A 16844-nucleotide genomic window follows, 5' to 3' on the forward strand; every position below is an offset into this window, starting at 1 on the left:
ATTTTTCATACTCTTCGACAGCCTCTTCAGGTGATGAAAATCGTTGACCGCGTAACTGGTTCTTAATTTTTGGAAATAAATAAAACTCACAAGGTGCCAGGTCGGGACTGTACGCGGGATGGCTCATAAGGTCAACGTTGTTCACCTTCAAAAAATTCATTTATCTGTCTGGCCGTGTGAGAACTGGCATTATCGTGGTGCAAGATGATACGGCGATTACGGTTATTTTTACGGAGCTTGTCAATAACTTCCGGCTAACAAATGGTCGTGTACCAATCACTATTCACGGTACAACGATTCTCCAAAAGCAACAGTAGCCACGTATCCAGATTTATTAAATAAAGAAGCAATCATCCGCTTAGAGGCACTTTGCACGCGCGCCACTTTGATTGGTTTCGGCTCATCTCGAAAGACCCATACGCTCGATTGCTGCTTTGTTTTGGGATCGCAACTATAAATCCATGTTTCGTCACCTGTTACTATGTTCCACCCCAAATTTTTTGCCCCTTCGTTGAATCTGGTAAGCATGGCATTGCACCAAGTGACGCGATCCCTTTGTTGAGCCTCAGTTAAATTGTGTGGGATCCACCGAGAACACAGCTTTCTCACATCCAAATGTTTGTGTAGTATTTGATTATATTTGACTCATGCCTATGCCTAAAGATGCCCGAATTTCATGGTATGTCACATGCCTGTCTTTTTTGATCATACGATGCACAGCATCAATGTTTTTGTTGCTCACAGCAGTAGACGGGCGACCATCACGAAATTCGTCATTGAGATTCACATTCAGTTTGAAGCCGAGCGGACCTCCGCTGAGCTGTTAAATTACACTTAAAGTCGTAGAAAATGATACTACGAAAATTATCACGAATTAAATCCATGGTGATGTAGACAACCAATTTCTAAAATGACGCCACAATTTAAAAACAAGTGACAGTCAGAGGAAACAAACCGTATTCTACAGCCAAATAGTTCCATTTTCAAATGTTGCAATTACTTTTTAAATATTGTTTATATAAGTGGCCAGTTCCGGAAACTTATAGTGCGCCCTATGTAGAGTAGACATTAAGTACACCAGGATTTGTGTCCACATTATTATCAATGCCTAAATCTATTATCTACAATACTATAGAAATACCTACGTAACAGTTAATATTTTTTATCTACGACTGGTATTAAATCTGTTTACCATCCAACACTTTAATACTGTGAGATAAAAGAGGCACCGTGTTTCTTAATTCAGGTGCACACTTTAATTCAAATTATACCTTTGAAGAAAGTTGCAACACAGATTTAAGTCTTGGTTTTCCAACATTGTTCGAAATTTATTCCTATCATATATATTTTTTATAATATCAAGTGACGGGACGAACAAGTCGTGCGCCTAATGGTAAGCTACACGCCTGTCCATAACAGTTGCAGTGCCACTCAGAGCTTTGAATCGCAAAGATTTGAGGGGCACTGCCACTGCGCCCATCACCCTGAGACATAATGAGACAAGTCCCATGTGCCTGTAATTTCACCAGCACCCTTACCCTTCAAAACCGGAACACAGTAATGCGGACATTACTGCTTGGCGGCAGAAATAGGTAAGGTGGCAGCACTGCCCTGGACGAACTCTTTCACAAGGAGCTCTACTGCTACTAAATATATAAAATATTTCCATGTGTACAATGAGTTAATTTGGAAGATCGATTTTCCTTTCATTGGCTGACCCTTGACCTACGGATATATTTAGCCCCCATCTAGCATATTGCTTGGCAAGGCCGTTGCTGATGTTCATTTGCTAAAACAATTGACGTCATTCTCTGAAGGCTGCTTGTTAAATCTAGCTCGTTAAACCAATAAACGAGGCTTTTACGCCTAACGTGTTAGTTAACAATTAATTCCATACAAACCAAATCGTGACGAAAGAGACCTAATTCTTTGCTTTCTCACGTTTCTATTTAACGTACGGTAAAGAAAAATTCTCAAGTAAAGCTTGGGCGCGGAGTGCTCCGCATTCTTTGAGTAGGGAATTCTTTTGAATGCCTAGCTAGCAAGTATTCCTCTTAGTTTCCTTACAGGTAGGCTCTCAGGACGTATTCCCTATTCAGAGTGCGTCTGAATTCCAGCCTGCACACTACATCTAGTCTTTACACATTTTTCAAGAGTACGTTTAAAAAATATTTTCTTTGATTTCGGTTATGTTAATATTCTGAACATTGTTCGAGGCTCCGTGGCCATTTTCATAAACATCATTATAACAAGGTATGTATTATTCCAAAATGTATAAGCAGACAATACATTTGCTAAGTCTATTGTTAGATGACTAATATTGTTTCCTACGTGTTTATTCACCTTCACAAAACAAAAGAATAATAGAGAAACATTAACAAAATTATTGCATTCACAATATACCTAAGTCACATGTATATGTACTTAATAAGGTTTTGACTGTTCTCAAATTTCCGTTCGTTTTCATTTTTATTTTAAAGTTTTCACATAATGATCAAGATTAATTATCTCAATAAATTTTTTTTTAATCATTTTAAAGTTAAAATATTATAGGTTTAAAAGTTATTGGTGGTGATATAGTGGTATCTTATTCAAGCATCTTTCTAGAACGGATTACGGGGTGTCACGTGCTGTATAGCTGATTTACTCACATTGATTTTTGGGGAAAACTTACGCACTTATTAAACATAATATATACATAATATTTTATGTATATATTATGTTTGTATTATATTGTATTTTATAAATTAAACATAATAAGAAAAACACATATTAAAGCACTTATTTTATAATAAAAAGACTAAAAAATAGTTTCACTAGCTGTATTACAAAAATTAGTTAACGATAACTGTAATAAAAACTATAGTAGATACACTATTGTAAGTCAATTAATGAATAAACGACATTATGTGATAATAGTAAGTTATAAGCTTGTAAGAGTCTAATAAATAAATGGGACGTACAGGGTGGAGGAATGGAAATAATAATTATAATAAAACATTAAAGAGACTTCTAGAGGTGTATAATCGATATTGTTATAAAGAATTAAATAAAAAGTATGAACTCGTAAAAATTTTCAACTTTGTGATAGGTTATTCTGTTACAGACCATGAATGTCCTTATAAATTTCACGTACGAACAAGGTTACAGAATTCAAATATTTATATAATATGTTGATAAGATCTAGTAACTCTAGGAGGGGTGGAAGCTTACGAAGTAATTTGATATACTTTATCACCATAATTAGTATTTCTACAATCTATAGCGTCATAAATAACGTGTTAACAGCATGGGTCACAAAATGTCTCCGAACCATCGTGGACGTGACACGGATACACTAATATCACAGTCGAACGAGATTAAGTACGCACCCCTTTAATTTAATTGACGACATCAAGGCATTATAGTCACTCCACATTCAATTAGCTGTAGAATAGGTAAGTGGCGGTAGAGGCGGGGAGGTACACGTATTAAGGTAAAATTTTATAAAATTTGATTCTTAATCACTGGTAGAAACGGCTGACTAAATTTTCATTAAACATTCCTTGAAAATATTTATTGATAGAGAAGTGCAAATGTAGATAGATCGATTTTATGATAAAACGCTTCATAGTTTAAAAATGTAACGTTTAACGTGGCAATGTTTAATGTTACACCTAGGAGCTGGAGAAATCACGTACAGCTTTTTTAAATATATAAAAAGTTTAACTGGCATAGGCCCAGTTGTTATTGAACGTAAGTTTCATTCTACGTTATTATGTTGTTGCGTATTTACATAGCCTCAACACGTTTATAGCGACAGTATGTTTCTGTCATAGGCTTATGACAGAAACATACTTATCTTAATGTTACTTGCATTTTACATTTCTATTTAGAGATACGTAAAGCTGTATAAGCGCATTTTGTCGCTTATTTCCTGTTCTACTTATCTCATCCCAATGCAGGTTGGCAAGCACATGAGGTAAGCAAGTCTACATTACGTAAGCATGCTCATTATAGGGTAGTTCACTGATATACGCAGTACCATAAAAGAAAGCATTCGTTGCTATACAGAAACGGCATTTTTGTAAGATTATGTAGGCAATCATTTCAAATTCCCAGTTACAAAATAACACGCAATAATTTTCAATCGACTGAAGACAAATAGTGCACAGTTGATACCCCAAGATTACTTCAAATGTACGTTATATATTTTAATACGTGGAAAGTTCTTAAAAATCTGAGGTAACCGACTGTACATTTAAATATGCACATCATAGAGCCTTTGAATGCATCCTAATCGCAAACGCCTTCACGTAGTTAGTTTGAATTTAAAGTAGTACCACCATTCAGACCTTAAGTATCTCGGCATTTCTAATTAAGTATGCTATTGAATTAGAGTCCGCTCAGACTCCTTTGATGTAAACGACTTTACTAACAGCACTCTCGATCTATTGATAGTTCCAAGTTTAAATTGCATTTGAAATTCACGATCCCTCAAATATCAATGTGCTTATAACAAAAAAAATCGATATGACTCTGGGCTCGACGTCTGTTGCCATACCGGGACCATCTCTCGTACTAACTGTTCCATTTTTCTACCAATAATAATAACAAATTAGTGAAGTAGTTTAACAAATGTTTGGGCAACTGATGCGTCACAACAGTTTTCGTAGAAACATAATAGAAGGGAAGATCAAAGGAAAGAGAGGCAGAGGAAGACCGAGACGAAGTTACTTAGATCAGATTAACGAAAAAGTTAATGTCGTGTCGTATCAGGAAATCGGATTAGCGATTACTCCACCGACAAGACCCTAGCTCTTAAATAAGAAGAAGAAAGAAGTTTAACAAGACAAATGAATAAGTATCGTGGTAGTCATGATATTTAATAAAATAAAACCTTTTGGCGGTTTAGGACCACAACGAGAAATGAAAATTGGAATATATAACAAAAGTCACAATTGTATAAACGGTCTACTTTCCCGATCAAAGACAGTGCATTTCAAAATACTTTTTACAAAAATAAAATATCGTGAAAGTTGTTATGTTATGTTAAAGAGTCCGAAAAAGTTTGAAACCACTTTTAGTTGTTTCCATATTCAAATAAAGAAAGTGTACTCAGGTGTAATTTAATCAAATATTTAACAAGTGGAAACAAAACTTTTACGTTTGATATAGAGCAAATAAGTATGTTAATTGTGACGTTTATTATTATTATAACGCAATAACAAGTATCTACCCACTTAATAGTATAGAAGTTTAAATCGATATTCTTTTACCTACTACTATGTTGCTCAACTCCCGTACTGTAGCAGACGAAAAAAATATACCACATAAATTAATATTGAGAATAGAACAGAATAGAAACTATATATTGCAACGCCACAATATTAAAAAAGACACAAAATAAAGACTAATATAAATAAAAACAGAAATAACACAAAAAACAGCGTAACAACATTTAAACAACAAGTTACATAACACTATACCGACATGTGTGAGGCGTTTGCAAAAGAATCCCATTCAGCTAAAGTCACAACCAAGACCAGGCTGTGACGCTGGTTTTCAATGGGCCTTAGCCCTATATTTTATAATTTAATCATTGGGTTTAATAAACTAAACGACTTAACAAAAATATAGAGGAGCATATCTTGATGAGCCAACTAGTTGCACATTTAATAATTCAATATTAGGATTGCAAATTCATCATCAATATAAACACATTTATACGTCCCACTGCTGGGCATGGGTCTCTTCCCTAGCAAGGGTTTAGACCATAGTTCGCAACGCTGTCGCTGGCCCAATGCGCGTTGGGGACTTCACTACACGATTTCTGAGGGTTGTGAATCTTCATCGCTGTGCAGTTTTTGTCACGTCTTTTTTTTTATTGCCAATGATTAGTATTTTAATGCTATTCAATAATACCTACTGAGTATTGTTATAGATTGATACAAATTGTTAACGTATAGATGTGTGCGTAAAAGGCATGCCGTATTTGATACCTACAATTTAATGTACCGAGAAACAGAACTTCAATCGCATGTTATGCCGTTATTTAAGGGGCATTCTTTTATCTGGTTTACGATTTGGGTAATTATTCAGAGGCAACTATTAGACAATAAAAGTATAGGTTTATAACCCGACCAAAGAAAATGGTACGAGGAATATTTTCCTGATATGATTCCCAAAAAGCATGCAGTAGGTATCTAAGTATACATACGGTCGGATGTTTATAAGCCATAAATTATAAATGGATAGGGAGCGCTTACAAAACACTTTGGAACGTTTAAACTAATAGCATATCCCGTACACTACCATCCTTCTACACCTTTAAACAAATAACAGAACCAGAACTAAGCGGTCTTGGTTCTGTTACTTGCTAGAGCGCAAGGCTTTATAATTGGGTAACAAATAAAAAAAAATCAATAAATTAATAACCAAAACACGCGTTTATTTAGCATACATAAACATCCCTTCAAAAGCAAAAATGATTCCAGTAAACAAAATAATCACCATTCAATTCTCGATCTCGTATTAGAGCTAAACCAATAAACACATCTCGCAGCGGGTCGACAGAAATAGCCGTAGAAATTACGGGTATTGTGAAATGGTGGTTCTACGAATGTGTACGTACTGAACTAAATCAGTATTGAAGGTGTTGACATGGGCAATCAACGTTGAATGGGATTCCCGTTGACGTGGCCTCACAATCAATAAACCACTTCCTGATGCGGGCGTCCCATCGTTAAACTCTTGATGACAGTTATGACTCGAATACTTTTCCCGTGTGCCTCGTTGCTGGAGGTCAAATAATTCGACCAAAGAACATATGCAGTAGTGCATTGCCGCTTAGGACCAATGAGCAGCAATAAAACTAATAGAGCTTCATTGTTTTGATGACGCACGTTATGCATGTAAATTTTTTGTAGCGTCTAAACTATTTCTTACGAAACACCAGTAAATAAGAGGGAATTTTTGTATTGTTTTTATCAGGAATAAAGGAAAAATATTATCATGTAGCTATATATAATAAACTTTGGAGCGATGTGTACAAAGCGTTCAACAACCATATTATACGTTGTATAACCGCAAAGCCCCAAAATATTATCAACAAAATCGTTCTTTTTGTAACCGTAATGCCAGTATGTCGTTACACATTACCGTTCGTTTGAAAGTTACTAGGGTGTGACAGAAAGGGTTGTACGAGATTAAGGGGACTCACCCTGTTTGATCGCAAGGACACTTCGAATCACTGACTGACAACGATACTAACTAATGTCCCTTATCTCAAAGTAGCAAAGCACTCGATTGACACTAAATTGCAGCCTAGTGGACACTAAAACTGATTAAAAAAGAGCCCCTTAGGACAGCCAGGGATTTAAATATTTATTATTAACTTATCAAGATTTTATTTTAAAAGTTACCCTTTGATGATGAATGTAGTAATAAATTCAGTAAGGCAATAAATGTACGTTTTTCTGTGTTTTCTATGCGCGAATGTTTAGTGAACTACACACGCATCCTATATTTTCAACAAAATAAAATATAGTACTATCAATTCAAAAAAATAAAGAAAGTTGTTATTTCAATAACCCCAATGACGTGATCTATCCGTTTGTTAATTCCGTCTTCATTTATTTTACAAATTAGCCTAATACGTACATGTTTCATCACAATCAAACAGGTTTGTATGTAACTTTGTTATAAGAAACACAATATGTGTGCTTCTCTAATGGACCACATTTTATGCGCATCAAAACGAGGTGCATCTATAGAAATCACTGATATATATATGTTTCGTTAAGCGAAAGTCGGGAGTCACGACTGTCAACGTGGATTATTTTATTGAGGAAAACGAAACTTGGCTATGCTCAAACATGGTCCAACTGTGCTGCGGCGACATAGACTTACTAAGCCAAATTTGTATCGAGGTAACCGTTTCATGTGCAGATATAGCTATTAAGGCGTAAATTGGATTAAGCGATCGCCAAATTGCTTATAATGCCCATGGTAAACGCAGGGAAGTATAAATTATGTCCAAAAAAATTCTATAACCTCGGTACCACTTCCACCACAAAAACCACAAAAAAAAAACTGACGCATTTGCAACAAGAATATCTTAGCATTCCCTGTATATTCATGGCCACCACATTTGCATGAAAGAGGCATTTCAGAAAATGCAAAACTTTATATAAAAGGAGTTGAAATGGTTCACTTTATCAGCATAGACTAAGTTATCAGCATAAATATTGGTTCTTATGCTGTGACAAGGTAAACATGTGATACGCCTCGCCTTGACCGCTCCTTTGTTTTTTATCAACACTTTCGCAGTATTATTCTATGTATATGTAGTAGTTATTTTTATCAAGCTATTTCGAAATGGAAACGTGTCTACCTAGCGCCAGTAATTTAATGGTGTTCATGCATTTCGCAAATTACATGATGATAGTGTCTTCCTTCACATTTCGACATATCGATATGTTTGTATACAGACTCAAATGTATATAATACAGACAATGAATTCCGGGTTACTACGCTGTGTAAACCGACGACGTGATCGGAGCGGCTTTCCTGTTTGTGTGACAAATTGGGGATATGCGACTCCTCTCGCTTAACCACAAAGTTGAGTAAAATATCACGATTGACTTCTCATAATTGTTCCGTGGATGAGTATTAAGTACGCTTCATAGTATTTTAGTGTTATAATAACTTAAAGAAGATGAATCGTAACTAAAATCTGACATACAATGACGAAGAGGTGAGATCAGGTAATTAAACTCACTATTAGATAGCAGAATTTATAAGGTGGTAAAATGCTGTAACCTGCCAGTCTATTTCAGGCGATCAAAGTTCATGACCCAGAAGTTGAATATAAAAGAAACTTAATCGTGTAGTTCCGCGAAGTATATCGACAACAATAATGGAGGGCATCCCTCGTAGTGCGTTCACGGGCAGGGCTAGGGCGTTGACCTCTGGAGGCAGACGGAGCTTTTCGCGTCGCGCCCTACTTGCCGCCCGCCTAGCGTCAGCGACGTAATGCTACGCCACAACACCGGAATTGAAGGATGAAGGACTTATTTCAGCAGCTTACAAAACATGTCAAGATTCAATACAGAAATGCTTTTACACTAAAAGTCATATCTGTAAAGTGGCAAAAAATCTAACAAAACAGAAAAACACGTAAGGTACTATTATAATGGGGAAGGCTGGCGCCAAGCGGCGTCTCATGCCAACGCAATCACAAAACGGAAATGTAGGCTGAATTCTTTTGTTTCGCGTACAATGTGCAAGCCTTACTACTAAAAATTTTGTAAGAATATAACAATAAGAGTACTTATGTTTTTGTAGATTCTCGTGAGATGAATTCGTGCTCAAGGACTTGCTTATAGCGGAACACGTCCTTATCATAAAGCTTGATTCATCGTTTTCAAAAGGTGGCCCCGGTTTCCCACTCACGTAATTCCTTTCTGTTTACGCTGTAAGCTAACTAGCTTTTATACTCAGTGATATTTAGATAATAATAGCGCGGCAAGTGTATAAAGTCCTACGTTGCCTTACATAGTATTCTAGAGAATTCCAGACTCTAGCGAGGTTAGAATTACTACGGATTAAAGTCGGTGGGTAATTGAGGTGCCATACTCGCCTACACTTTCCCTTTCAATGCACCCGACGATCGTATGTTAACTATTGCTAGCACTAACTGCCCAACTGCCACCAAATATACCACGGAAACAAAGACTTCATGTAAATTGATGGTAGTACCAGTATAATTTTCATTCAAGGGGGTATAATTACGTATATGTATGATTATGATTGTGGCAAGTGAGAATGAGAATCGTAATATTAGGCAATGTATTCTATTATTTTAAAATCGCATTTTTCATCGAAACTGAAAATCAACAAGATTGCGTGTAGTTTTTTAAATGCTTTAATGAGTAAGACTAGCTTGATTGACATTATTAGTAAGGATGATAAGTAATCGACGTCGTTGAAATGTAGAGATAATAAGATAATACGTGAAATGGGAAAGTTGACGTACTTGAAGAAATATAATACAAAAATGCAGCGGTAGATGAAGTAGGAACATACGATTGTTATGTGGTAATAAATCATAAGTAGTAACAGGTTGGAACTATAAGTATAATGTGTTTATCTCGGATAGCACGTTTGCTGCGTTCTCGGCAAAAATTACGACAAATGCGTAATAGCCGTGTTGTAAGACGACAATTCCGCCACTTTCATATGAGGATGCTATTTTGCTCTAATGCTGTTAACTTTCTTTCATCACCTGCTACGTACTCTGCAGTGCCACAACGTACTTAACATATACATACATAAAGTGTAAATATGTGTACAGAATTATTGAAACAAACGACAATATTGCCTTAAAATTAATTTATAGATTACGCACGCACTTGACATGCATGATGCAATTTTTAAAGGGGAAAGAATCGATATTGTTACCCTCTTTTCTTTACTGACCACGTATTTGTCAAACATGTATGAATATTAATAGGATTTTACGCTTGCCTTTTTACATGTATACAGTGAATGAAGTGACACTTGGTGCATAAATTAAATACTGAAAAGTAGGCAGCTACGGAAGTTAATGCAGTTTAATTGCGATGATCGCTATCAAAGGATTTTACGAAAATTATCTTTGCAAGAAGGGCAGACTGGTAGCTAGATACTCGGTATACAATTACAAGTAAAAAATGATATATTGTGTTATAAAATTCATGCAAAATTTATCAAACGGACATGTGGCTCTATAACAACACAAAAAAAATTTGATTCTCAAAAGTCAGATATTTTTATAGCTCGACTGAGTCTTTTGGATTATTTGGCTAAGTTGCGTGACTTGCGACAGATTTTAATAATCCACCATTTATTGTTTTATAGCGTAAGCGTTAACTGCCCTAAGTACCGTATTTAACTGTGACGCAATTAATTTTACGTAAGCTATGTTATTACTGTTATTATTACACATTTCAATCAATCAAATGTAGAAACAAACTTGGATATTTTGATAGGCCGAACAATGGTAAAGGTATTTCTGTACCAACTTAGATTTCCGTGCGCACCAATAACAATTTGGTATATACGAGCAAACTGTTTTCAAACACATAAACCTTGCGCGAGAGCATGAGTTGCAATTATCACCTCTATGCTTTGTTTATGTGTCGCAAAGATGGTATAACAAAGTTGCTGTGTCGAATGTCGAATGAAAAATTAATTGCGCAATTACTATGACCCACTAATAAAAATAAATTAATAGTACGTGAACGATGCGTAAAGAATTACTTAATTAACAGTCCTTAAGAATCGTCGTTGGGTCCCCTATTGTTCTAATAATATATTCCCACGGCGATATCCGCGTGTCACATATTATAACTAAGTTTAACTAAGGCCTAGAAATAGACTGTCTTGAAAAAGGAAAGATATCCCGCCACCCATGGTGCTAGCAGCTTATCCTCTATGCTAGGCCCTTTGTTCGGCCCCCGTGCCAAATGTCCCGGCTTGCATACGAAATGCACCAACGGCGTATTGTCATGCGATGTACAAAAGATAACTGTAGTGTCCGCATAGTCGCACGTAGGCACATCGTACAAAAATAAAACCGTCAACAAAAGTTCACTGTAAATGCCAAACAATTTTAATTTGACTACAATTTCACAAAATAGTTTTTGTAATTACAAAATTGCACTTGCTGTTAAATTACGTTGCAATACATACTTGGGTCTTTTTCACTCGTTTCTTCGGCATTATCAACGTTATGTAACATTTTGCTTAGCGACAACTACAACACGGTTTGTCGAGATATATTAACGAGTGCGACTGCTGCCAGAGCGTATTCTGAATGATAATACGTTGTTGAGATAACAGGAACTTGTCTTTACGAGACGGTATAGATTAAAGCGGGGCTAATCTCCTTTCACATACATGTAGCGATACGCGAACAACAAATTACTGTAAATCTAGGAAGGGCATTCCCAACCAACATTGACAGTTACTGTGACGTTGTTCATCGTCCCATTGAAACTATTTCTAAACAATAAGCTTTTATCAAGTACCGACTAATGGTGTTTTTTGAGGACGGATACGGTTATTGTTATTACAGCTATGTAGATATATGCTTATGTTCAATTATGTCGTTTATATCATCATTTATTTTATGTATTAGAAAATGCAGTACAATAGTAATTGTTCTAATATGTTCTAAGTAATTAGTTCATTTAATGTGTTAACTACTTACCAGTGGCGATGCGTGAAAATTGTCGTTAGTAAAGCCGGAGCAAAACTAAAAACACCTATCTTAATAAAAAGTGGTGCCTTGGCGACACTTAAACACGACTTATTAGCACACAAGGTACTAGTATACTTCATTTCACTGGTTAACTTATTGTACACATAACATTTAGCACAAAATGTAGTATTTGATAATAAGTTGAAAATTTTAGGCAAGCCGGTGGAAATCGAGTTATATGAACTCGCTACTGCTACTCACATATGCACAATTTTATAAACAATCCACACATGTAAATGAATTGATTGTAGTAAATATTTAGCTACATTATTCTACAAAGGCAATAAAAATACGCAAGAGGAAGACGTTTTACAATAAAGTCCGGGACTGGTGCAGTATGTCACAGCGATCAGGTGTCACAACCATGAGGCGTGAAAGCGAACAGGTTGTGCTTTTGTCTAACCCGCAGTGCTACGTGTGCCAAATGACAACTAGCCGTATAGTACTACGAATACGCTAAAAGCATAATTTGGCAATCGGGTTGTCATTACAATACGAATAAGTAGAAGTACATGACTTTTGATAGTAAATTATATCACAAACATTTATGGGATGTGCCTACTATTGTATTATGCATTACTAATTAATTACTAATGGTCAAATACAATGCTGAATTCAATCCGCATGTAATACAAAAGCAAAGGTTGTACCGTTGTACCAAATACCAATCGACAGAAATGGATAAAGAGGCGTTGGTCTTATAATTTAAGAAGTCCTCATATGAAATCTCTTCTTAAAGACTACCATGAAATGTTGATAGGTATTTTTATGATACCAAGTGACGGAACGAACAAGTCGTGCGTCTGGTGGTAAGCGACACGCCAGTCCATAACAGTTGCAGTGCAACTCAGGGCTTTAAATCGCAGATATTTGAGGGGCACTGTCACTGAGCCCGTCAGCCTGAGACATAAGTTGACAAGTCCCATGTGCTTGTAATTTCATCACCACCCTTAAACCTTTAAAACTGGAACGCGGCAATTTACGCGGCTCACATTACTGCTTGGCGGTAGAAATGGTAAGCCTGGACGAACTCTTTCACAAGGAGCTCTATTGCGACTAAATTATTAACTAAGTTGTTGCGGAGTAAAGGCTTATTTATTACAGTACCGGCCGTTCTGTACAATAGTGAGGTCAAATCTCAATTCAATGTAATGAAGAAAAAAATATAATGAAATGCGAGTCACGTCTATTTAAGATTTATAACTAGTATTGCAAGGGGTAGCTGATTAACAAGTTTTAATAAAACCAAAATAAAAATGTTTACTTAATAGTATATCGTCCAATTCGAAACTGCTTTGTTTTGCATTAAGCTTTGACGCGAGTTCGCCGGAGGTAGAAGTTGTGCTGGCCAACGATCCCGTAAGTGACGATCGTGTTAGATTTCATCTTATAAAATTTCGAATTTCGAACAACAAATGCCGTAAACTTGTGTCGTAAACTTATATATTCCATAAATTTTACAGCTCGTCACTGATGTACAGTTGACAATAATGTACAGCAATTAGCTCCATCAATTACAATTAATTTAGAATTAATACGAAACTTGACAAACGTCAAAACGGCCATCATACCGTGCCGGTACTATAAGTCGTTCGTATATATTATATGCCTTGGGTGTACAACACAAATGTAATGTAAAGGTTTGAGAAACAAGTGAACATAAAGCTACACAAACACGATTCAAACTACATGGGCTATTTTATACCATTTTCATAGATGGCAAGTTTCTCCAGAATAGCAGGTGAGGTTTTCCGAGTCTTCGTATCGCACATCGCCACCACGGATCCGATACTACTAACCACTTTTGTCCACAAGTGGCTTGAAACCGGGTAACGTGTCACGGCCACCTAACAGGATTACCTGTCCAACTACGCAGGTAAAATGTACCTATAGGCAACTATAACCGACTTATAATATTTGACGGATTCTGAAGACGTCAATGAGACTAAGATAACAAAACCGAACCACAAATACACGGAGTCTCCAATTAAAGTACAGTTAATGTTTTTAAACAATATGCGATCATAATTTTGTATAATCGCATAACAACTTTGTTATCAATGAAATCACATATCAACTTAAAATAAGCAATGATTGTAATTTTGTTATCAATATATTTGAACGACGTGTCTCGTCTTATTTCACGATTTAAAACAATAACGTTTACTACAATGAGAAGCTGAAACCACAATCATCGACGTTGACATTACGTCGTGTGTTCATTGTTTGTTTATGAACTGAAGAATTGATGTTTATTTGGTGTTGTTTGCATACCAATAAGATACAAAATAAGTCATTTTATCGTTGACTTTGTCGGCTATCTACATGAGGTTCCAAACTCGTTTCTGGTAGGTAATTAACTTTACGACTCGAGGATTTTGTTCTATCCATCCACAAACTTTCTTTTTCAAAATTTAATTTTCTGTTTTTTACAATGTCAAGTGACGGGACGAACAAGTAGTGCGTCTGATGGTAAGCTACACACCTGTCCATAACAGTTGCAGTGCCACTTAGAGTTTTAAATCGCAAAGATCTGAGGGACACTGCCACTGCGCCCGACACTTTGAGTCATAAGTTGACACGTCCATGTGCCTGTAATTTCACCAGCACCCTTACCCTTCAAAACCGGAAGACAGTAATGCTGACATTACTGCTTGGCAGCAGAAATAGGTAAGGTGGCAGTACTTCCCTGGATGAACTCTTTCACAGGGAGCTCTACTGCTACTATAAACATTATGTCGACAATTTATGATATATGAACATTTATCTATGCCAACTCGTGACCAAGGAGTTTTCCAGAATATCGGGAAAATTACAAGTCATAAAACTTTAAGTAATAATATTCATTACTTAATACCACGAAAAGTCAATCAATCAATCAATAAATTTGTTTATCGGATAAAGGTGTAGCAAGTTCTTTTTTTAAATAAGTCCAGATTAACAAGTACATGTAATATTTTCTTTATACATATATTCATCTATGCAAATCATATTACAATGTAAAAATAATATATTAAGTGAAATATAAATACAAACAAATATTAATACGTCGTTAATCAAGCGTCAAAAAGTAGCAACAGAGAGAGAAAGGAGTAAAAAAGTGGGATGTATAGTCTTAAAATGTATTAGATTTCTACTGTCGCATAATATTAATAGGCATCAAGTTTATACTTTTTTGCTACTTAGAAAAGAAAAAAATCACACACTGTTTGTCTCAATGAGTAGACCGTACCTAGCTCTACAAAAGAGCTATCATACGAAACTAAATAATATTTGAGATATATTTGTATATACAAATAGGATTATCTAAATTTTTATTAAAAACGGGTACATTTACACATGTATGTACGGAACTCATTTAATATGTGAAAATTAGACATTTAATATATATTTTAGGACACCGACTGAAGACAATAGGTTAGTCTATGTCTGGTCCTATCTGTTTGTCAGCACTTTATATATTTTCGATAACTACAGAGACAAAGCCTCAGGATAAAGCTAGTTTAAATAAGTAAATAAAAGAAAAATTGGTAGGATATGGAGGAATATTAAATCAAATAAATAATTTTGTACAATAAGCCAAATGATTTAAAAAAAAACATGAACTAAATAATATTTGAGATATATTTGTATATACAAATAGGAGTGTCTACATCTTTTATTAAAAAACGGTACATTTACACATGTATGTGCGGAACTCATTTAATGTGTGAAAATTAGACATTTGTTATATATTTCAGGGCACCGACTGAAGACAATAAGTTAGTCTATGTCTGGTCCTGTCCGTTTGTCAGCATTTTATATACTTTCGATAGCTACAGAGACAAAGCCGCAGGATAAAGCTAGTTTAACGTAAGTAAATAAAAGAAAGATTGGAAGGAGGTGAAGGAATATTACATCAAATAAATAATTTTGTACGATAAGCCAAATGATTTAAAAAAAAACCATAAACGGCAAGCATAACGTAAGTAAAAATGAGAAAAAAATTAAAATACCCCATGAAACTGTATCTAATTTTTATTAAATTTACTCACCTTTCTCAAAAATCTTCGCCCGCAAATTACACGCAAGCAATTATTACTACCCACAACAATTTTAAGCACGATAGATATTTAATAAAGGATTTTTCTGTGATGAAATTACAATATTTTGTTAGAATTTATATCACATCGATTCGCGTGTCTCACTCGACAACAAACAGGCAGACAACCACTGTGCACTACGGTGCGGCTCTCCGCTTGATTTGATTGGTGTAAACAAAACTTACTCGCAGCAGCGGCGCGCGCAACTTAGTGTAGCTACTTTTTACACACCCAAACTAACGAATGATATGAATTTGTCAATGATAATTAATATTTTAATCATTATAATATGTAGTGACCAAAGATTTGCAAGAGGCAAAGTATACATTTAAAATACTATTTAGTAGTAACTATTAAAGCTGAAATAAAAAGACACGTCATTCAATGCATACCTAAGTATAATATAATATTTTACACTGTGTGAATTTACTTTTTTTAAATGCATAAACTGCACAGTGCACAAAAATATTTTAAAA

General features: G+C 35.4%; 1 protein-coding gene across 2 annotated transcripts in view; it reads right to left on the minus strand.

Annotated features, from left to right (window-relative positions):
- The window catches only part of LOC113236458 (actin-associated protein FAM107A), a 42417-nt gene extending 25900 nt beyond the window's left edge, over nucleotides 1–16517 (minus strand). The window contains exon 1 of one of the 2 annotated variants that reach the window (XM_026472534.1): nucleotides 16375–16517. The gene's annotated coding sequence lies outside the window, so the exon portion shown is untranslated. Of the gene's footprint in view, nucleotides 1–16320 lie in introns of both variants that reach the window. The other variant, XM_026472533.1, reaches the window with a different exon arrangement.
- Nucleotides 16518–16844: the final 327 nt, after the last annotated feature.

The sequence above is a fragment of the Hyposmocoma kahamanoa genome, unplaced genomic scaffold, assembly GCF_003589595.1.
Source record: "Hyposmocoma kahamanoa isolate Upper Pololo Valley unplaced genomic scaffold, ASM358959v1 92, whole genome shotgun sequence".
NCBI classification, from domain to species: Eukaryota; Metazoa; Arthropoda; class Insecta; order Lepidoptera; family Cosmopterigidae; genus Hyposmocoma; species Hyposmocoma kahamanoa.